General features: G+C 41.2%; 1 long non-coding RNA gene across 5 annotated transcripts in view; it reads right to left on the reverse strand.

The window, feature by feature from the left end:
- The window catches only part of LOC137320481 (uncharacterized), a 227,307-nt gene that overhangs the window by 103,594 nt on the left and 98,847 nt on the right, over positions 1–24,866 (reverse strand). The gene's annotated exons all lie outside the window — the stretch shown is intronic.

Here is a 24,866-nt window from a genome sequence, read left to right on the forward strand (position 1 = left end):
AGAAAAAGGTTTAAAATACAATGAGGTAGATACTTGTCTTCACCACCTAGCTGTAAAGAATCACCTGGCGAACTATAAGAGAGAAAAATTGGATGGGGGTTGGGGAGGAAGAGAGTTACATGCCCATAACAGAGACCATCCGACTTTCCTTTGGTTTAAATTAAACAATGGAAAATAAGGTGGGCTCCATTATGGGCATGTAATCCTCCTGTCCAATTTTCCTCCCTGCTTTCTGCCAAGGTGGTGATTTGTGTCCAGGCAGATGAAAATCTACTCCAATAAAACAGTAGCAGGCTTGCCATGTACACCAGTAAGGTCACAAATTTGTGATTGCCATAGAAAAATGGATAAAACGCAATCCCTCAAACGCCAGTAAAAATCGCAGAATTCAATCTACAAAAAGTAGAATTATTTTTTATTCGTTCATGGGATGTGGGCGTCGCTGGCGAGGCCAGCATTTATTGCCCATCCCTAATTGCCCTCGAGAAGGTGGTGATGAGCCGCCTTCTTGAACCGCTGCAGTCCGTGTGGTGAAGGTTCTCCCATAGTGCTGTTACGAAGGGAGTTCCAGGATTTTGACCCAGCAACGATGAAGGAACGGTGATATATTTCCAAGTCGGGATGGTGTTGTTCCCATGTGCCTGCTGTTCTTGTCCTTCTAGGTGGTAGAGGTCACGGATTTGGGAGGTGCTGTCGAAGAAGCCTTGGCGAGTTGCTGCAGTGCATCATGTGGATGGTACACACTGCAGCCACATTGCGCCGGTGTTGAAGGGAGTGAATGTTTAGGGTGGTGGATGGGGTACCAATCAAGCGGGATGCTTTGTCCTGGATGGTGTCGAGCTTCTTGAGTGTTGTTGGAGCTGCACTCATCCAGGCAAGTGGAGAGTATTCCATCACACCCTGACTTGTGCCTTGTAGATGATGAAAAAGCTTTGGGGAGCCAGGAGGTGAGTCACTCGCCGCAGAATACCTAGCCTCTGACCTGCTCTTGTAGCCACAGTATTTATGTGGCTGGCCCAGTTGAGATTCTGGTCAATGGTGACCCTCAGGATGTTGATGGTGGGGGATTCGGCGATGGTAATGCCGTTGAATGTCAAGGGGAGGTGCTTAGACTCTCTCTTGTTGGAGATGGTCATTGCCTGGCACTTGTCCGGCGCGAATGTTACTTGCCACTTATCAGCCCAAGCCTGGATGTTGTCCAAGTCTTGCTGCATGCGGGTATGGACTGCTTCATTATCTGAGGGATTGCGAATGGAACTGAACACTGTGCAATCATCAGCGAACATCCCTATTTCTGACCTTATGATGGAGAGAAGGTCATTGATGAAGCAGCTGAAGATGGTTGGGCCTAGGACACTGCCCTGAGGAACTCCTGCCGCAATGTTCTGGGGCTGAGATGATTGGCCTTCAACAACCACTACCATCTTCCTTTGTGCCAGGTATGACTCCAGCCACTGACTTATTCGGTTATGATAAACCAATGTCCCTATACGTCAGTGATACACTGTGTTATGGTATCGTTCTGAGTATATCAGTTTATGTATCCTTAGCCTTGCCCCTTCCTATCTCTGTAATCTCCTCCAGCAGTACAATCCCCTTCCCCCGAACTCGCCATTCCTCTGATTCTGACCCCCTGTGAATACCCCCTGTCCTTTCACCCCACCATCGGCAGCCGTACCTTCTGCCACCTAGCATTCACTCCCTAAGCCCGTCCATCTTGCTATCTACCTCTCCTCCTTTAAGGCCCTTCTTAAAACCTATCTCTTCGATCAAGCTTTTGGTCACTCCTCCTGATATCTCCTTCTTAGGTTCAGCATTCATTTGTTTTCCTTACACCTCTGTGAAGCGCTTTGCGGCATTAAAGGTGCTATGCAAATGCAAATTGCTGTTGCTGCCATTGATATGGTCTGCATCTATTGAGATAGAAAAATCATGAGTTTTGTGGTGTATTTTTTCTTCCCGTTTTCCTTTCTTACTGCTCCTCTCCTGAAGGTAACAACTCATATTAGCGTACACTTTCTCCAGCAACAATGGTGCTCTGGTAATTCACTCGTGGGCATTCAGCCTGGATAGTGATACCACTAGACAAGTCGGTAGTGCAGGCCATTGCAGCTGAGCCAAGTTCTGTTCTTGCCCATCATTTATATACAAGTACATCCAGCAAAGGTCATTGAATAGTGATTGGAAGGGGGAACCTGGTCCATTGATCCTCTCCTTAGTTTGGGGACATTCAGGCCAATTTCAGTGCCCTCAATAGCGCCCTGCCTGAGAAGAATAAATTCAGTATAGACGAAGGATTGAACATGGGGCCTTCCTGGTTTGTATGGTTCAGAACCACAGTTATAATTCAGGCCATCTCCCAAAACTATTCACCTAGCACTACAGCTAGTATCAGCTTGGCTCAGTTAGTAGTACTCTCACCTCTGAGTCAGAAGATTGTGGGTTCTAAACTCCCTTCCAAGACTTCAGCACATAATCTATACTGACAGTACAATGTGGTACTGAGGGAGGACTGCATTGTCGGAGGTGTCATCTTTTGGACGAGATGTTAAACTGAGGCCTTTTTCTGCCAGTTCAGATGGATGTATCAGAAGAGCAGAGGGTTCTCCTGGTGACTTGGTCAACGCCACCAAATATAGGTTAAAGGTTATTTATCTCACTGCTGTTTGTGGGACCTTGCTATGTACAAACTTGATTATTGTGTTTACCAATATAACAACAGTGACTGCACTTCGAAAGCAACCCATTGGTTGTGAAGCACTTTGGGACAGCATGAGGACAAGATAGGGTGCAAATAAATGCAAGTTCTTTCTTTACTATGTAAATTCATACAGAAGCAAGAATAAGACAGCGGATAAGAAAGCAATATATGGCTTAACTCTTCTGAGCGCAACACAATATCAATCATTTTGAAATTCTTATATACAATTTCAGAGTCTTTTACATGAGCTGTTTTGTTAGCACACACTTTTATGTTCACAGAGTTCTGTCTTGCCGCAGTGACCTTGCAGTAGTTAGTCTGAGTGAACTAAAGAACTGGCCATCATCTTCTTCTGTTTCTCGTTGCCTAAAGGAGGCCTCTAAGCACAGAGATGTCAATCAAACTAACCTCAAAGAAACAAAGGCACATCTTGAATATGGCACTATTTGATTGACTCACGGTTTACACCTTGTCCAGGCCTTATAAATCCAATTAATACCTTGATGAGGCATAATAGGATTAGTCCTGGGAAGGGCATTCTGCACCTGACTGAGTTGCAAATCAAAGTACCTGGCTTGTATCCTGTAGAGTTTATTTTTTCATGGTTTAGCCATTAAAGATAATGATTGCATCTGCAAGCTCATGTTCTCTGACACCTATCTGGAACATACAAACTAAATAAACACTGCCGTCAAAAAGATTCACAATTTCATTAGCTATAGTTTCAATTGCCAGTCGATCAGTCAAAAGTTTGCATGGCCAAGAAAAAAATTCTGTTGATATTAATATGTAATGTTCTTAAATAAAATTGTGTATGTGCTCAAACCGCACTCGCACAAAGACGGAATAAATCACTTCCAGTAAACAGTTAATTGAAATCAGTTTACATTTGCCAACTTTGGCCCAGCTAAAATTCTGTACAAGAAAGTACATTTCCCAAAATCCCTCCATTTTGGGGGTGCATAAGTTGTACAATCTGGACAGGAGGGTGGCTATGTCAGGTGTTTTCTCTGTCTTTGTAGGTTTTAAAAATCCACCATGAGTGGGAGCAGGCGCTTCTCGTATCTGCCCCCTCCCTTCTATATGGATATCACTGAAAGCGGCCAGACTGGCAGGATGATGTCATCCACCAGAATTCTGGCCAATTCCGCCTTCATTGTTCCGACCACAATCTGTGCTTGCATGAAGCCATATTCGATTTGAAAATGGGGCCAGTGAAATTTACAAATTTCCCTATGGCAATCGATCTCAGAGCAATCAATTGGCATTGGGAAAGAGTAAAATTCAAAATTACAGAGGTTTAAAAAAAGTTAAGATCTTCAAACCGTTTACACTGCAGTGAGGTGTAGGAATGATATTCCTTTCTCTCCAGCAGAAGCAAGTGCTAATTTGCACTAAAAATGGCACCGGTGCAAACCCAAAATATGTTAATAATCCTGACCCCAGGACCTGGGCAGTTCCACCCCACCATAGATCTGTTCCCAAAGCCCTTTAGCGACATTTCAGAGCTACAGTGTTCAAATATTAGAATTCAAAACAAGATGAATCTCTGTGTCCATTACACATCCCACATGGTGCATTTGTCCATTGGGCCCTTACAGGGACTTATTTGTAGAATTTATTTTCTTTTCCCCTATGTATTATCATGTCTGTGATTGCAGAGACTGTTTTTGGCCATGAGTTCCCTACATTCAATACACTGAATGATCATAATGTCATTATTAAGGTTCAGTATGTGATCTTATGTGGTGCATAGATCAGGACAAAGCAGCTGCTTTTAGTTTAAAAGTTCGCCAGGTTCTGAAAAGTGTTCAGGATGGGTGTATGGGTGATATCTCAAGGTCTGAACAGTATGATACAGAAGTAATTACTTGCTTAAATATCTCACTGTAATTAGCTTCAACAAATTGACAATTTCAAAGAATCATTATTAGTCGAAAGGCTGCTGTATACAGCCTGTCAGAGCAATGGAACCGAATACATGCCCTTGATGTCAAGAAGAGGATGCTCATGAGTAGAGATGAAAAGAAAAACTTTGAATGTTGAAAATCTGAATTAAAACAGAAAATACTGGAAATGCACAGCAGGTTAATCAGTGTCTAAAAGATGAATCTAGGTTAATGTTTTGACTATCATCTTTCATTAGAACTCTAGCTACTGTCAGATACCGCTTGGACCTGCTGTGCATTTCCAGTATTTTTGTTCTTAGGTGCCAATGAGTGTCACATAGTTAGTTTAGAAATCACTCATGAATTGTGCTTCACTCTTTAAGAGAGTTACACAGAGTATTGCTGTATCCTGCCATAATGCTCCTTTACAATGTAATACATGAAGAGGTGAGCAGAGTTATTGGTAAGACCATGCACCTTGGTTTTTCCAACTTCATTTTCTGACCCTATGAAATTTGGATATTTCCAAAATTATAACCTCTAATCCTAATCCAACAAACTGTTAACAGTACTGCAGAACACAAACACATTGTCTGCACTGTTCCATTAGCCTACCAACACCACATGGAAAATAGATTTATACCCCAGCATTGCACTGCCGGGGATTGGATTCCTCATTAGACCACCAGCTAATTAAAAGAAGTTAATTGAATTAAATTAAAAAATAGAGTACAGAAAACACCTTTGTTGCTGTGGCTCCATCAGTAGACAGTAGCTGATTGGCCACAATCCACCATGACAGCAAGGAATTTATAGTACACGGAGGCCATTATTTTATTAAAAGTGACAGGTCAACCTGAAGAGATCGGAACTGGGAAAAATGGTTAGCACACAGTGCTTTAACTATCCTCCTGGAACTTGGGTTTGAATCCAGCATAGACTGATGGCAGATTCTCTCTGCTGGATGTGAGTATCCTATGTGAAATTAGTTTGGGCAGACGACGCTGTTCCTAGTGGACATAGTCCCTAGCACAATAGTGCCCACATTTCAGCACAAATTGGCAGTAAGTAAGCCATAGGAATGACTAGTGCAGGACTTGGGGGAAAAAAAGAATCACACAAGTGCAGTATCAGATGCTCTTCTAAGGTTGGGGTTACGGTAATATGCTGCAGCAGAATACAGCAAGACTCACTTTGCACTCTGGGCTTGCAGTACCAGGCTTGGCAGTGCTTAATGCTAACCCTAAGCACCCAAAACAGAACAATATTTAATTCCCCAACATAAATATACACTAAGTTGATGAGTGTAAAAACTAATAAAAATTGTATAAATAATTTTAGAAAATTTACTTGTAAAGTAATTCAAAATGGCCCAACCAAATTTGCTGTTAACATTCAGGGTTCCTTATTTTTTTTAAGTAGAGATAAGTCTAAAAAATATGCTTTCACAGTAAAATACTTAGCCTTGTCTAAATAGAAAAAAAATGTAATTAAAATGTTTCCTATCATTCAGATGAAATCAGTTGTTTAATATTATTGGCGCAACCTCGTGGAGGCGGAAAACTTATCACAGAGCGACTCATTTGCTATCACCTCACATCAGCTGTGAGCCACATCAGCAAAGAGTTTCATAAGTTAAGTGTAGGTCAGTGTCCTTGTTGATCCTAAATGCTGATTTGGAAGCATATGGGACTGGAAACCTCAGTACAAGTCAAGTACTTCTGTGACATCACTAAAGCATGATTCTAGTCATAACCCGACACAACGTTCCAGGGAGAGGGGGCAATAAAGGAGCCCCTATTTTGGTGTTGAGTCAGACATTCCGCCCTCCTCCTTTGATGGTAAGTCACCATGTTACTGGCTCAAACACCAGCAGAACACCAGTGAGTTGTCATTTCAATACTTAAATATGATTACATGCAGGCACATAGGAACAACACCACCTGCACTTTCCCCTCCAAGTCACACACCATCCCGACTTGGAAATATATCACCGTTCCTTCATCGTCGCTGGGTCAAAATCCTGGAACTCCCTACCTAACAGCACTGTGGGAGAACCTTCACCACACGGACTGCAGCGGTTCAAGAAAGTGGCTCATCACCACTTTCTCAAGGGCAATTAGGGATGGGCAATAAATGCTGGCCTTGCCAGCGATGCCCTCATCCCATGAACAAATAAAATAAAGTGTGCAAAATATTGCTTAGCATCAGTAGGTAGATATACTGCTGACAACAATCTATTATCAGAGGAAAATCCAACCATCATGTATGAATTTCACTGCATAATATATCCACATTTCTACAATATGTTACATTTCTCAGCAGTTTTTTCAGACTTTAAATCCCTATCAGTTTCTCATATCCTTCTGCCATCTGCCACTCTATCAATTCCTCCTTGCAGGTGTTTCAGAAGTTTATCCACTTTAGTGCAAATCTGTGATTTATGGGGTGGGGAATAATGAGGAGAATTCTGAAAAGATAACATGGGGGAGGAAATGTGACTGTTTGGAACTAACTGTTTCCAGATTCAGAACAATACAGTTTGAGCTTTCAGTAACATCACAACTCAAAGCAGTTGCAAAATTTTAGTGAGAGACACTTACAACAAAATTGAAGAATCCTGCACACAATTGTAATTCTTTATAAAAGTGGCCCCTGTATTTCATCATAAGGTTAGTTTATAATGTGGGAGATAAAAATGCTCCTGATAACCTCACCGTCTGATAACATACGAAGTTTGGGTGACCTAAGTGAAAAGAGAAGTTCTCTGTAAATATCAGTTCATACCATGTGTGTGGTCTTAAAAAACAAAAATTTAGTTGTTGCTGATTATTTTGTAACCTGAAGTAATGTTAATGATATCACATGGCCTCAGGTCACCCAATGTAAATACTGTTAGCAACATTTATATACATATTTTTATATTCTTTTTAAAAAGGCCACTTTTTCTATTATGTTGTTTATTCCCTCTTTAGTTCACTGCCACCATGTCATGAACCTCTCTCACCAACAAAACAGGCAGGTAATTTTCTTCAAGTGTTGCTTGGTAACCGCTGGGAGACATACAGAGCAGAATGGGCTGATTTTCCCTCTTTTATTTTTCCTCCCGCCATACAGCCCATCTGGATTAGAAACTTGTTGTTCATTTTGGGAAATTGTCAGGGCAATTGTATGCCTTACCAGTGCAGGGTGCAGTATTGATATCACAAGTATTTTTAATTGTAAAACTATGTATTTATTTTATGATTATCCCACACTAAATTTGCTCCAAATGGAATATATAGTTTGTTGGTAGTGGGAAATAATTCAGCTCATAACACTGGAAATTACATAATAAATGCTATGTCTTCTTGACCTCATTTAGTGAAGTGTTTTCTTATGTTCTTATACTGTCCTATATATATATAAATATATACCTATTAGTTTTGCATGCCAGTGGTCAAAGAAGACCAGCACAAGTTGGATGAATTGTTGTAGCCATGTATTTTTGGGAAATGTTGCAATTATATCAATTAATTATTCAATTATTGTTCATGAATAACAAATCAAATCACTTTTGAAGTTTTGTTTTCTCTCCATCTAGCAAAACTAGCATGTGCACTCATTAGTGTTCATAATAAAACTAATAGAATTCAGTATGCACATAAAATATTATCTCAAATCTTCTGGCTTTAACCAATTAACTCCTGAAATGCTAACCAGAACCTATTGATGTATTTTTCCACCGATTCCCAGTAGGAAACATAATTATTTATATTCATAAAATTTAGAGAGTGAACATAGATGTTTTCCAGGTGCTATTGAACAAATTGAGAAACCTAGGTGAAAGGATATGCTCATAGTTCAGGACACCATCAAGGCTGAAGAGAGTTGGAGAGAAGACTAAGTAAACTAGGAAGTTGCACTTAGGTGGTACCTAAATTGGTTCAAAAAAACTGTAGGTTATAAGAGAAGGGAAAACTGAGGGAAGTAAAGAGTTTCACAATTTTGAGATGTTGGGAAAGAATGACCTAGAGTAGATCCTGGGACAGTGAGTATTCATTGCAATACAGTGAAGATACAGGGAGACAGAACACTATTTAGGATAATGTTTTGGGGGTTAAGTATAGACTGCAATGGGCACAATATCTAGGGTCTACATTTAAATGTATCGACCATAACTCCTCATTGGGAGTTGTCCTTTATGCTCTATTAAAATTGACTCGGCACCACTGACCAATCAGGATGAATTTAAAAATTGTGTCAAAGTACAGAGCTAGTGTCACAAGTTGCCTGAAATGCATTTTCCCAAAATCTCAGTGCAACACATACACCATTCTAATAAAGTGCTGCCCAAAATGTACATCTACCCAAAAAGTGACATTCAAAATTAATTGCAAAGAAAAAGTGCTCAGCATTTGAACATTTTCTGTGAGGTTACGTTATTATTATTACTTTAGCTATGCGGCAGGGGAGAAAGTGGGAAAATGATGCCATCACTACCATTAACATTGGTGTAAAGATTTCCACTTGAGTTAATAGCTCAACAAATGTCTCTCCTATCTTTATGGAACTTGGGTGGCATATTCATTGTGCTAATAGGGATAACATAGGAAGCAAATTAGGACAATTAGATCTAATTTACGTATGTAAAGTAGGTTAGTCTGTGAATAGCTTTTCCCCTGAAGTCAAAAACCCATGTCTTTTATATTTATGAAATATGGAAGCTATATTTATTCAGCTAAAAGGAAGAAGAATGAATTAAATATTCCAAATTAAATCTTGTATACAATTGATGCCTGTAAATTGGGACACTCCATTGGGAATTTGCATATGCTGATTAGACTCATTACCAAATAGACTTTCTTCTGTACTTGAAATACTGCAAAGATTTGTTATACAGCTATGTTTACTGCGTCATTGTATAAAATGGATGTGATTGATAGTCTTCACTCCCACTCCACATCTGGAAATAATGTCCATCTGCGATGAAAATGTCCTTTCTCATATACTGGTCTATACCCATAAATATACGCCATTGACAGTTTTTCTTGAAGTAAAAGTGTTCCTTTTTCATGCATTTTATACCATTTATGTTGGGTTTACACTACCTTCAATGCAGCGTAATGCAACCAGTGCAAGCTGCTGTGCCGGATTGGCTCTATCTTACTCTACCTCCCAACTCCCTCCCAAGTTGTGTTTTTCAGAAACCACAAACACATTACATTAGCAAAAAAATATAACAAAGGAAATTTATAAATATATTTTGCATCAAAAAAAAGGAACAAAATCTACTGGTATGGGGCGAAACTTTTGAAATGAGGTCCTAAGTCTTCATCATCATCAAATGTATATTGTACATGACAAGTCCACAACAAAATCTGAATAAATATCACAGCTGTGAATACATTAAGGTTTAATTAATGTTACATTAAATTACAGTGACAATTAAGAGCCAATGATCTTAATGTTTATTGCAGTAACTACTAAAATAATTGATAGGTTAGAATAAGTTACTAACCCACAGAGAAATTAATATTTACCAACACAGTAAACCACCGTGTCCTATGCAAACTTTGGCAAATTACTATTGATGGTAACACATGTATGCGGCAGTGATATTTGAAAGACGCTGGTTCATATATTTCTCCTGTAAAACATTGTATCTAAATTTACAAACGGAGGATTTGGTTTTCAAGAGTAACTCGGTTCAGTAATGTTCTTCTTTGTATATTGCTTTCTCGTTAAGATCATCAGATCTGATTTTCTCTTGGGGCTTTCAGCAATATTCTGTAACCTCGTTGCCATTAGCCATTAGGTGAAAAGCGAAATGTATAAAACAGCTATTGCACAGTAAGTCGATCACCATCTGAAGAGAAAGATGCGTTAACGAATCAGGCAGGACCCTCCATCAGAATGTTAACCCTACGTTCTCTTTCAGATACTGACTGTTAGTGATTTTCCTTTTTTATCTCATATAAAAGAGCACACATTCTGCAGTGTGCCTCGAAGCAATTGCACATAAAGGGGTTAAGATGATGTCATAAACTGGGCGAGTGAAGCTTGAATAGTTTGTCAATGCCATTTCATCTTAATACACATAACTGCTGTGGAATATGATCCATAGCTTGTTAACTCTCCTAAATTTATTTGAAAATATAAGGAATTTTTGCTGTTTACTGTTTTCTGTTCCTTGATTTACACTGGAGGAGTGTCATAGAAGACAATGACAGATTGCATCCTCCGTACAATGTCATCACATGGTTTGACAAGCAGTAATACTGAGATCTATTTAACTGAATGGTATAGGAGAATGTCATAGTTTCCAAATATATACTACAAAGATACTTTGCATGGTAGAATCTGCTTGATACACATTCCTTGTTTCTAAGAAATTAAATTCCTCCATTCATTTCTATGGAAACCTGCTCTCTGAAGCTTATGGCAACAAAGGTAACTTCCTTTTAAAAGTAGTTCTGAAGTCTGCACACACAATACTAGAAATTGCAGCTCTCTGTGTTACAAATGCTGATCTATTGATTGTTTCTCCGAAGAGGTCCATTCAACACCACATTTAATATACTTACTGCTTGAATTTCACCTGTATAATATTTCTTATAATTGCAAATATAAGCTAGATTTAAAATAAACATTATGACCTTTTTATTATAGCATATGTATCATAGTAGTATTAGAGTATGGTACAGCACAGGAGGCCATTCTGCCCAATGTGCCTGTGCCAGCTCTTTGAAAGAGCTATCCAATTAGTTCCACTCCCCTGCTCTTTTCCCATAGCCCTGTAATTTTTTTTCCCTTCAAGTATTTATCCAATTGTTTTTTGAAAGTTATTATTGAATCTGCTTCCACCACCCTTTCAGTCGTGCATTCCAGATCATAACAACTTGCTGTGTAAAAAAATGTTTCCTCTTATCACCTCTGGTTCTTTTGTCAATCACTTTAAATCTGTGCCGTCTGGTTACCGACCCTTCTGCCACTGGAAACAATTTCTCCTTATTTACTCTATTAAAACCGTTCATAATTTTGAACACCTCTATCAAGTCTCCTCTTAACCTTCTCTGCTCTAAGGAGAACAACCCCAGATTCTCCAGTCTCACCACGTAACTGAAACCCCTCCTCCCTGATACCATTGTAGTAAATCTCTTCTGCACCCTCTCAAAGACCTTGACATCCCTCCTAAAGTGTGGTGCACAGAATTGAACATAGTACTCCAGATGAGGCCTAACCAGTGTTTTATAAAGGTTTAGCGTAACTTCCTTGCTTTTGTACTCTATGCCTCTATTAATGAAGTGGAGATGCCGGTGATGGACTGGGGTTGACAATTGTAAACAATTTTACAACACCAAGTTATAGTCCAGCAATTTTATTTTAAATTCACAAGCTTTCGGAGGCTTCCTCCTTCCTCAGGTGAACGAAATGAAATCCTCGAAATGAAGTCGCATTTATAATTCACAGAACAATGCTTGGTGATTACAGACAGTTTTTTCAACTGCCCGTTGCCAAGGCAATCAGTGTGCAGACAGACAGGTGTTACCTGCCAGGTCTCAGAATATACAAATCACCAAAAAAAAACAACAAACAAAAAAAAACAGGGAGAGAGAGGTAGAAACATAGAAAAGACAGCAACTGACCCGTTATATTAAAAACAGATAACATTTGTTCGCTGGTGGGGTAACGTGTAGCGTGACATGAACCCAAGATCCCGGTTGAGGCCGTCCTCATGGGTGCAGAACTTGGCTATCAATTTCTGCTCGACGATTTTGCGTTGTCGTGTGTCTCGAAGGCCGCCTTGGAGTACGCTTACCCGAAGGTCGGTGGATGAATGTCCATGACTGCTGAAGTGTTCCCCGACTGGGAGGGAACCCTCCTGTTTGGCGATTGTTGCGCAGTGTCCGTTCATCCGTTGTCGCAGCGTCTGCATGGTCTCGCCAATGTACCATGCTCTGGGGCATCCTTTCCTGCAACGTATGAGGTAGACAACGTTGGCCGAGTCACAGGAGTATGAACCATGCACCTGGTGGGTGGTGTCCTCTCGTGTGATGGTGGTATCTGTGTCGATGATCTGGCATGTCTTGCAGAGGTTACCGTGGCAGGGTTGTGTGGTGTCGTGGACGCTGTTCTCTTGAAAGCTAGGTAATTTGCTGCGAACGATGGTCTGTTTGAGGTTGGGTGGCTGTTTAAAGGCGAGTAGTGGAGGTGTGGGGATGGCCATAGCGAGGTGTTCGTCGTCATTGATGACATGTTGAAGGCTGCGGAGAACATGGCGTAGTTTCTCCGCTCCGGGGAAGTACTGGACGACAAAGGGTACTCTGTTGGTTGCGTCCCGTGTTAGTCTCCTGAGGAGGTCTATGCGATTTTTTGCTGTGGCCTGTCGGAACTGTCGATCGATGAGTCGAGCGTCATATCCCGTTCTTACTAGGGCGTCTTTCAGCGTCTGTAGGTGTCCATCGCGTTCCTCCTTGTCTGAGCAGACCCTGTGTATTCGCAGGGCCTGTCCATAGGGGATGGCCTCTTTGACGTGGTTAGGGTGGAAGCTGGAAAAGTGGAGCATCGTGAGGTTGTCTGTGGGCTTGCGGTAGAGTGAGGTGCTGAGGTGCCCATCTTTGATGGAGATTCGTGTGTCCAAGAAAGAAACTGATTCTGAGGAGTAGTCCATGGTGAGCTTGATGGTGGGATGGAACTTGTTGATATTATCGTGTAGTCTCTTTAGTGATTCCTTGCCGTGGGTCCATAGAAAGAAAATGTCGTCGATGTATCTGGTGTATAGTGTTGGTTGGAGGTCTTGTGCAGTGAAGAAGTCCTGCTCGAACTTGTGCATGAAAATGTTGGCGTATTGGGGTGCGAATTTGGTCCCCATGGCTGTTCCGTGTGTTTGGGTAAAGAACTGGTTATCGAAGGTGAAGACATTGTGATCCAGGATGAAGCGGATGAGTTGTAGGATGGCGTCCGGAGATTGGCTGTTGTTGGTGTTGAGTATTGATGCTGTCGCAGCGATGCCGTCATCGTGGGGGATACTGGTGTATAGTGCCGAGACGTCCATCGTGGTGAGAAGTGTTCCTGGTTCAACTGGTCCGTGGGTACTGAGTTTTTGTAGGAAGTCTGTAGTGTCGCGACAGAAGCTGGGGGTTCCCTGTACGATGGGTTCCCTCCCAGTCGGGGAACACTTCAGCAGTCATGGACATTCATCCACCGACCTTCGGGTAAGCGTACTCCAAGGCGGCCTTCGAGACACACGACAACGCAAAATCGTCGAGCAGAAATTGATAGCCAAGTTCCGCACCCATGAGGACGGCCTCAACCAGGATCTTGGGTTCATGCCACACTACACGTTACCCCACCAGCGAACAAATGTTATCTGTTTTTAATATAACGGGTCAGTTGCTGTCTTTTCTATGTTTCTACCTCTCTATCTCTGTTTTTTTTTGTTTGTTGTTTTTTTTTGGTAATTTGTATATTCTGAGACCTTGCAGGTAACACCTGTCTGTCTGCACACTGATTGCCTTGGCAACGGGCAGTTGAAAAAACTGTCTGTAATCACCAAGCATTGTTCTGTGAATTATAAATGCGATTTCATTTCGAGGATTTCATTTCGTTCACCTGAGGAAGGAGGAAGCCTCCGAAAGCTTGTGAATTTAAAATAAAATTGCTGGTCTGTTAATGAAGCCCAGGATCCCATTTGCTTTTTTAACAGCCTTCTCAACTTGTCCTGCCACCTTCAAAGATTTGTGTGCATACACCCCCAGGTTTCTCTGTTCCTGCACTCCCTGTAAAATTGTACCATTTAGATTATATTGCCTCTCCTCATTCTTCCTATCAAAATGTATCACTTCACACTTCTCTGCATTAAATTTCATCTATCATGTGTCTGCCCATTTCACCAATCTGTCTCTGGCCTCCCAAAGTCAGTTACTATCTCTCACATTTTTTGCTACATTTCTGAGTTCCGTGCCTTCTGCAAACTTTGAAATTATACCCTGAACACCTAAGTCCAAGTCATTAATATATGTCAAAAAGAGCTGTGGTCCTAATACCCTGGGGAACACCACTGTATACTTCCCTCCATCTGAAAAACAACCGTTCATCACTACTCCCTGCTTTCTGTCCCTTAGCCAATTTTGTATCCACACTGCACTTTATCAAATGCCTTTTGAAAATCCATATACACAACATCAACTGCACTACCCTCATCAACCCTGTCCGTTAGTTCATCAAAGAACTCAATCAAGTTAGTCAAACATGATTTTCCTTTAACAAATATATGCTGACTTTCATTTATTCGCCCATACTTTTGCAAGTGCCAATTAATTTTGTCCAGGATTATTGTCTCTAAATGTTTCCCCACCAATGTTAGGCTGACTGACCTGTAATTTTCGGGTTCATCCCTCTCCCCTTTTTTGAACAAGGGTGTAACATTTACAATCCTCCAGTCCTCTGCACTGCCCCCATATCTAAGGAGGATTGGAAGATTGTGGCCAGAGCCTCTGCAATTTCCACTTTTACTTCCCTCAGTGACCATCCCATCTGGACCATGTGACTTTTCTACTTTGAGTACTAAACAACCTTTTAAGTACGTCATCTTCATCTATTTTTATCCTATTCAATATTACTACTACCCCCTCCTTTACGGCTACAATGGCAGCATCTTCCTCTCTGGTAAAGACCGATGCGAAGTATTCATTTAGTGCCTCAGCTATACCGTCTGCCTCCACAAGAAGATCCCCTTTTTTGTCCCTAATCGGCCCCACCCTTCCTTTGACTACCCTTTCACTATTTATACGTCTATAAATGATTTTTGGGTTCCCTTTTATGTTAGCCGCTAATCTATTCTCACACTCTCTCTTATCCCCTCTTATTTCTTTTTTCAGATCGTCTCTGTACTTTCTGTATTCAGTCTGGTTCTCTATTGTATTATGAACCTTACATTTGTCATAAGTTTCCTTTTTATATTTCATTTTAATCTCTATATCTTTAGTCATCTAGGGAGCTCTAGCTTGGGGTTCCCTTCCTTTCCCCAGTGTCTACCCAAAATCAAGTTGGGGAAAATCTAGTTATGGTCTCTAAAATCTCGATTTTAACTTGGGATGGGCAAGGTACACAATGGGTGGGAAAACAGGCTGCCCTCCCGAATGCCTGGTGTCTTCTGAGAGGTGCTGCTCGCCAAGGGTTCTGAGGCTGCTTCTGCTCCTCTTTCTCCAACTGTTCCTCTATCCATAAAAGAGTGGTAATAATAGTATCCATGATGATTGGAGAAGGGTTTCTGAGGTAAAGTAAGCCAAAAGTTTGAGAGAAGCCATCTGAAAGCTGGAGATTCTTCTGGCAAGCTAGAGAGTAAAGATCCACTGACCCACTGTGTTGGAGATATGGAGATCCACTGACCCACTGTGCTGCAGAAATGGAGATCCACTGAACCACTGTGCTGCAGATATGGAGATCCACTGATGCACTGTGCTGCAGGTATGGAGATCCACTCACCCACTGTGCTGCAGCTGCGCACCTCTTTTATACAGCATCAATGGGTCTGTGAGGCACCAATGCCACAAAGTTTTACTGTCGGGTTTCAGGCTGGATGGACCTCCAGTTTCAATGAGGTTAAATGGTGTTGCAGTATCAATGACATTATCGTGTCATGCCTTTTGCATGACATGTAGGCCCCTGCCTGCCTGGGGCAGCTGCCCTCTCCCCACTCACCACGCGCCGAACAAGTTTTCTGCTCATTTAAAATGGTGTGGGGTGCAAACCCCCCTCCATTTTAACTACCCACCGACCTGGTCCACGCCAAGCGGACTGGGTTAAAATCAGGGCTTAAGTCTTTGGTTCAGATGCAATAATCCCAACAAAACACTGACTTTTCATGACAACTCACATTATCAATTTTTTATATTTTTCAATGTATTCAGTCTTTTCATTTTCTATATTTGGGTAAGGGATAATTTCAATAGAGTTTTTTTTCTTCCTTTTCTATTTTCCTTCTCTTTCCATTGACTTGTGATATCCTGAAAAGGTTATTTTTCCCCCAGTCTCAATCTCGGTGCCTGCATCTATTGGTTCATCGGGTCTTTCAGGATTATTTTCAGCTGGTCCTTACATCACAAACGGCAAATCTCAGGCCTGAAACTTTTTCAGCTGGTGAGGAGGGGTCTAGGATAAGGGGGACATAACCTTAAAATCAGAGCCAAGCCATTCAGGAGAGAAGTGAGGAAACACGTCTTCACAAAAAGGGGTACAAGCGTGGAATTCTCTCCCACAAAAAGCAGTAGATGCTAGCTCAGTTAATAATTTTAAATCTGAGATCAATAGATTTTTGCTAGCCAAGGGTATCAAGGGATATGGAGCCAAGGCGGGTAAATGGAGTTGGGGTACAAATCAGCCAGGATCTCATTGAACAGGCTCGAGGGGCTGAATGGCCTCCTCCTGTTCCTATGTTCCTATCACCCCTGGACATTTTATGACCAATCTGGATTTCCATGATCTGTGTTTAAAGAAATTTGAATTAACTGGCAAGGCAACTGAAAGAAAAATTTACTGTGATGCACTTTGTCACAATCATAAAAATTGATACAAAAACACTTTCAATGTTCAAAACATGAAAGGATGATCTTCATTCACTTCAGAATATCAAGTCTGATGGACTAGGTGTTTGTGTGATTTAAACATCTATTTTTATACTTTATCCTGTGCTGCTGACTGATTGATTAATTGCGTAATACTCTCTGTTCTGCTCCTCCTGACCCTGGCCTACACAAGCATCTGCCAGAACTGAAACATTTTTAGGAGGCTAAGAGGTGGGGTCTATATTAAAGAGAATGTACTGATGGAGTGTGTTCACATTTACTGCAAGAAAAATAACTGGCAGTGGCATTTGATTTTGTTTGTGGCAAAACAGGAAAAGAACCATATAAATATTTGGTTACTGGCACTGAGATGATCCTACATATACATTCACTTATGCAACAGTATATTTTACGTAACTTCCGCTTTGTTGCCCTGTTTTTGTAATATAGAATTGCTTTAAAATGTTCTCTCTTGTTCTTTAGGATTATAATAACATAGTTCCATAAAGTGTCATGACACTTCAGAATCAATTTCAAGAGTGCACAATGGATGGCAATCCCCTCCCTCTTTAATCTTTCTAGCTTTCAAGCCATCAATTCCTAAAATCACAGATGGCCTTTAAACTAGCATTGGCAGTCAAGGAATATTTGCACCAAAGTACCATTTTAGAGATATATTTTGTTCTTTTCACAGATAAAAGGTGATTAACCCTTATACTGTCGAAAATATCGAATCCAAATCACAATAGTGGGTGTGCTTGATTTGCTTCCAAATGCTCCTTTCATACTTTACAAGTATCTAAATTGCCACTAAATTGATATAAACAGTAACTATTTTGTCTGCAAAGCTATGGGCTCTAGCTGACTATGGAGTAAATATGGAGTAGCGAAGAAGTGGTAAAGCCCATGTTATCTTGACAGCATCTTTGGAAAGCATAATAAAGTTTTCAGTTCCTTATTGGGGATATATCACAAACCTATACCATACTCAAAGAGCCTGGCAGTACAATACATCACTGACCAGGTCAATTCAAGGTTGACCACTGCAAGGGCTTGAGATCAAATGTGCAACAGATTTTATGACTTGAAAAAGAGCATCAATGTAAAGCAAGCATATTACTCTACCTTAATAAGGGGCTGAAGGATTAATAATAATGTTCCATCTGCACCCTGCACAGAGTTTAGAGAAAGCAGCTTAAAAGGAGCACTTAGAATCATCAACCATACTTAAATCAATCTGCAGCCCAGATAGTCACACTTCAAAATCATTATTTAGTGAAATGCGAAAGGTAGTCCAGGGTGATCCATAGGTCACTGGTGATGAAGGAGAAGCAGAGGAGATAGTTGTTAGGAGGACAGCAGGTGCAAAGTGGAAGTTCCATGTTTTAAATGCTACAATTGAGTTGCTTTGGAATACACTTGGTTGGCTTGTTAGAACACGTGAACCATGTTGATAGGGCACTTGGCTTCATATCCACAACAATGTAAAGGATGGACAAATACTTGGCTGCACTGCAATCTACCATTGAGTAGGGAGAAACATTAGTGGAAGCTTCAGTTCTGTAAACCATAGATGCAGCAGTTGGAGCATTTCTCACAAATACTCCTACTGCTACTGTAGATCCTTTGAGGTCGTAGATCCAAGATGTAGCCAAGACCAGCTTTGACTTTTCTGAACAATGCTTACATTCAAGAAGGGATTCAAAGGCCTGATAGAGGCCGAGTATTCTAGACTCAAACAAATCATGGAGCCTTGTGAGCAGATAGCCTCCAGATGTGCAAGCAGCTTCAGAATGCAATGATCCTCAAATGACTACTGTGCAGGGCACTCTTGGCACTGTTGCAGATACTTCAGAGTTAGTCCCAGATGCAGGTAGCCAGCCTTCTGAATCTGAGGCAGCTTGCCAATTGGCATTCAACCACCACTGTTGCTCCCTCACCCAGAGTTGTACTTAGGAGTAGGGCACATGAACATTGAAGTTCACTAATCACAAATAAAACCAGGAAGACTCACAATGCATGCACTCTAACGCTCTCTACTGTAGCACCACACGCACTCACTTACCAAATAAAATTATATCATTTTTAATATATATTGTAGTCTGTCATTCTTTTATTCTGCAGAAATTGTGATTCATTTTGACAAAAAGGCCTAAGTGAACGCAGGCATTTCTGAGGCAAAACTAAACAGTTAAGACAAACAGCAAGTCCAAATTGTAAATGTGTCCAATATAAATTTCCAGTAGTGCTAAGCTCACTAGAAACTCCAGCCAGTGTGTCTCCCACAACTGTCTTTTTTTGCTCTGGTCAGACACACCTGCCGCTCTTCATCCTATCCTGTGGTGAGGTTTATATTCATGGCAATATTATCGATCATATTGAAATTTTACCCACTTTGTTGAAGTATATTGCATGGCATCCTACACCTCCCCTACTGCTCAAAGCATCTGAAGTGTTGCTTGAACACCCCAAATGTTTTCTCAGTGAGGGTCCTGGTTCACACATAGCAACATTGTATCTGATGAGAAGTGTCATCAGCCATGATTGCCCTGTGTAGCTCATATCTCTGAGGGACCAATCCTCCATCAAAGAGCTGTGTGACATTTGATTGCCTGAGAATGAAGGCATTATAAACAATCCCCAGGAAGCATGTATTGATGTGTATTGTTTCTGGTGGTATTTGTATGCCATCCGAATGCTCATGGAATAATATCCCTTCCTACCTAAGTATACCACAAGATTGGTGATAAGTGTTAGTGTCTACTTGTGTACAATCAATGAGATGCCCTGTGCATTGAAGAAGTGAGTAATTTCATAAAACTATTGTTGCCTCTTCTGCTGGTGGTGGCCCCTGCTGAAGAGTACGAAGGTGGTGTGTAGTGAAACAGGGCTTCAGCTACCTCTTTATTGCTGCAAGAGATGGCGTAGTGACTGATTCCTGTGATGTTCCCTGTGGTTGCTTGAAAGGGCTCTGTTGCATAAAAGTTAAGACCAGTGGTGCCATTCATTGCCGCTGGTAATGCAGTGCAGATAATTGACTATTTGTGTGGGTCATCTGTGTCACAACATCCCTGTTCGCTCTGAGCCTCATCAGGTACTGGTCCTCCATGAGGGCTGTGTAGAATGGGAATCCCAGAGCAGCATCAGGCATACCTTAAAATGAAGTACCAACCTAGTGAAATTCCAACACAGGACTAAGCACCAAAAGCAGCTACACACAAAACCAAGCAGTCCCACAACCAACAAATTAGAGCAAAGCTTTGTGTCCCTATTACATCCAGTCAAGAATGGTGGTGGGCAATCAGCCAATTACTGGGAGGAGCAAGGTGAATGAATATCCTCATCCTCAACCATGGTTGAGAACAACACAAGTGCAAGAGACATGGCTGATGTGTTTTCAAGTATCTTTAGCCAACAGTGTCGAGTGAATGATCCTACTCGCTCTTCTGGGAAGATCTTCACCATCATAGATACCAGTGTCCAGCCAATTCGGTACATTCTGTGCGACATTAAGAAGCAGCTGAGTGGACTAGACACAGTAAAGGCTATGGCCCTGACAATATCTCAGCAGTAGTCCTGAAGACATGTGCACCAAAGCTAGCCTCCCTTCTACACAAGCTGCTCTGATGCAGCTATGCCACTGGCATCTATCCAACAATGTGGAAAATTTCCAAGGTATGATTTATCCACAAAACAGGATAAATTTAAACCACTGGGCAGCATCTACTCACCGATAAACTGCTCAATGATGTTCAGTTCGAGTACCGCCAAAACCACTCAGCTCTGGGCCTCATTGTAGCTTGGATCCAGGCATGGATGCCAAAGACGAATGCCAGATGAGAGGTGAGACGAGCTAGCCTTGACGTGAAGGCAGCATTCGACTGAGTATGGCACCAAAGAGCCCTATCAAAACTGAGGGCTAGGGGTCAAAAGAAAAAGACTCGGGTGGCTAGAGTCATACTTGACACACAGGAATATGGTCGGAGTTTACAGAGGCCAGTTATCGCAGCTTCAGGACATCGTTGTAGGAGTTCCTCAGAGCAGTATCATCAGCCCAAACATCTTCAGCTGCTTGATCAATGATCTGCACCCCGTCATAAAGTCATAAGTTTGCTGATGATTGCACAATGTGTAGCTCCATTCGCAGCTCCTCCAATAATGAAGTAGTCTATACCAACCTAAGCAGGACTTGGACAACATCTTGGTTTGGGCTGACAAGTGGCAGGTGACATTCGTCTCACATATTGTCAAGTAATAATCATCTCCAGCAAGAAAAACCCCAACCACCTCCCCCCTGAAAAGATTGTTGCCTGCAGGTTGTTAGACTGACATTCTCAATAGAATGCAACCCTGCAACTAACATCTTGTACTTAGCTGCATTATAGCTAGTCGCACTGAACATTCAGACCACAGACTGCCATAAATGAAACTGCTTTCCATTTTATTGCAGAGAATGAGTGTATGGTGTCAGATGACTGCATTTTTGACAATCATGTTCAAACTATTTATCCAAGGACATAAATATAAATATCGGTTTGATTCAGCTGGACAGATTTGTAGGAACCAAAATGGTCTCTGTATAAATCAGCTTCAGAACAAAAATAAAATTAGGCAGTTTTATTTTAAATTGACTTTGCTTTTAGTCATTTTTAATGTTACTATTATGCTCTATAGCGCCTCTGTGAACTGCAGTAAGATATATTTTCACTTGTTAACATAAATTGTACTTTCTAAAAGTGATATAATGAATTTGATGTAAAAGTGTTATAAAGACTTTGATAAAGAATGGGTTTCAATGGACTCTTTTGGATTGATGGCACTCTCTAAATACCTTTAAAATATGCTTGGCTTGTCATTTTAGTGATGTGGTGCATAAATGCTCCAGTAGGCCTTCCAAGGTTAATGCCTGTCCTTGTAGTTGCTGTGGAATCTGTTGCCAGAATGCTATTCATCTGGCTTTGCTATAAAAGTAGCTGAAATTGCTTAGGTGTTACTAGCTGCTACTTGCACCAGTTCATTTATCAAGCTAAAATGAATTATACTTCTAAACCTAACAAGGAAATGACCACAATATATGGTGTCCTGCAGCTTTGAAAGCTGGATTCTTCAAATTGCAAAGGCATTCAGTAAACTGATGTTCAATGTAGCAAATTAATACAAGTACATTCAGAGTACAGTTTACAGCAGTTATTCATTCACTTTTTGTATGGGCTACAGTCCCAAGCAATGATTTGCTTGAAGGACATTCTGTGAAAAGCTTCAACATGTCACACCACGGAGTAATCACACCCACAGTTCCTCACACAGAGAGGTTGTAACTTAATCGTAATTTCAATCGTCATGAAGTGTGGAGTTGCCAAATGCCCATTTCATTTGTGCTATTGGCTGCTGGGATAGTCCTGCCTCCCAACTTCATTCTTCTGTTTTCACTGGAGTATATGAGTGGGAATAGCACCGAATCTCAACTCTGGCGACATCCCACAGCTTCCCACAGCTGTGAATAAAGACCAAAAGGCACATGGAGCAGCAGGTGCATCAAAGGCCATGGGTGAGGAGGAGGTGAACTGCAGATAGCCTGCATATTATGAGTGCCACTGGTTTAAAGAGCAACACCGTACTCCTATAGAATCTGTTTCAACAGGTGCAGTGTGAGACTGGGATCCATCCATTACTTCTTAACAGGGATAAGATTTTCCTGCATGGTGTTGCTGGAAGTCATAAGATTTTCCTGAACCAGTAACCTGCTACTTTCATTTTTTATCTTTATTCACCCCTTTCAAACATATGAAAAAGACAGGTAGAAAAAGACCAGCTGGTCCATCGAGTCTGTCCCAATTAGCAATAATGCAACTTAGCAATACAACCCAAATTGACGATTTAACAGGTTATATATATTATTATTCAGTTTTTTACCAAATGTGGGAGGGTGAGTTTTGCAGGCCTCCAAGGCACAATTTTGTTTGTCTTGGTTTAATTTTCTGACTGGGGGTAGTGCACTTTTGTTGTATGGTCTATCTGGGCCAGGCTCAGTATTGACCATGTTGTGACCGGGCTGTCCTGGGACCCAGCCAGCACCATATTGTTGTTAATGATACCTCAGCTGCAGTCCCTGCCTATCCATCTTGAATAAGTACAGGCTTGCTTTAAGTATGCCATTATAGTGGTAACTTTACAAATTTGCACTCCCAGCGCATAGCCTCATCAATCAACAAAATTGTGCACTCACATAATTTTCCCTCTATTGATTTTAATGGTTGGAAAATATTGGGGCGTTTCCGCCTAAATTTCCGATATGCGCTTCCGACAAGTGAGGCTTTAAGCTGGGAGTGCAAATTTGTAAAATTACCCCTTATGTTCAATTACCAATGATACATAAATAGCATATTAGTTTGGTTTGCAAGTGCAAGAGCGTGAGACTTTATTGAAATGTGTGAGACTTGTACTGAATGCGTGAGACTTGACATGTGTGTCTTGATAACTTTATTTGTATAAGTTCTGCGCTAAGTGACAAAATAATTACTGCTCAGTAAACAGGAAAGGATTGTTATTATTTAAATCTGGTTATGTTGTATGCCTTTCCATGTTTCATCTTCAACATCTGCTGTGAATAAAAGTCATACTGTATATTGACATTGTCTGACAAAAATGGAGATTTGCTGTTCTTTTCGTTTTGCGCTGAAACATGCAGCTCTGGTACGTGTATTGTGAAACTGAAACCATGGCCAGATTGAGGCAAAGCAATAAAGTGGTGGAATTTAAGAAGTGAATTGTATTATTAAACTGTAATTTGTAAATCCAGTAATTGTTGTATGACAGATCAGAAGCCAGAGTAGATATCTGTCATCACAGCCATAAAGAGCAGAAATGTTTCAATACTTGGAGTTAAGAACCAGGTCAACCAAACCAGAAAATTAGAAAGATATGGGACAACTAAAAAAAACTAGGCATTCAAATTCAGTTTGAAATAGGATGGATAAAGTATTCCACACAACCTGTAAAGGTTGCAAGGCAAACACCCACAAGCCTCTTGGCAGCTGGCTGAATGCCTGAATTGATAGAGGCCCATGAGGAGGTTGCCAAACTACTTTGGTCACAATTGGTGCAAGGGCCAGTGATGAATCCTAAGCAGGATTAGGAGAAAATCAGTTTAAAATGCTGTATGGCTACATACCTCCACCAAGAGAAAAATAGACAGAAATCCATTAAATGGCATCTATCAGCTTGATCAGAAAGCACACCTCAATCTACTCAAAGTGTGAACTAAATGCAAAACTTCAGGTCTTGTAGAATCTAAGAGAAGGGCAATGATCATATGGTGAAGGGGGGAGGAGATTTTCAATTTCCACCCAAAAACAGGTGCAAAATCAGCAGTGCACCTGCTGTGCCTGCCCAAGGGCACAGTCAGGAGGACCAAACCATTTTTAGGTTCGGGCCTCATTTGAATTTTACCAGTGAGCTGTGTGTGCCAAATGGGCGCTCCAGTGCGGCTCACTGTTTTGGACAGTGGAAACGAAGCCGTTCTCTGCATGGAGCCAACTGGTAGGTAGGGTCTGTTGGTGTAGGACCCCAATTTGCATATCTAAACACCTGTTAACGGTCTGCCTGACAAATGGATGCCCAAGGTGCTCACCAGATTTTCTACTGCCTGTCTCTTGTTCTTCAGGTGAGAAATGGATGGCCGGCAGTTGAAAATCCTTCCCATAGTGTCAACTGTGGGGGATTAATTTG

Source organism: Heptranchias perlo, chromosome 4 (assembly GCF_035084215.1).
Source record: "Heptranchias perlo isolate sHepPer1 chromosome 4, sHepPer1.hap1, whole genome shotgun sequence".
NCBI lineage: Eukaryota > Metazoa > Chordata > Chondrichthyes > Hexanchiformes > Hexanchidae > Heptranchias > Heptranchias perlo.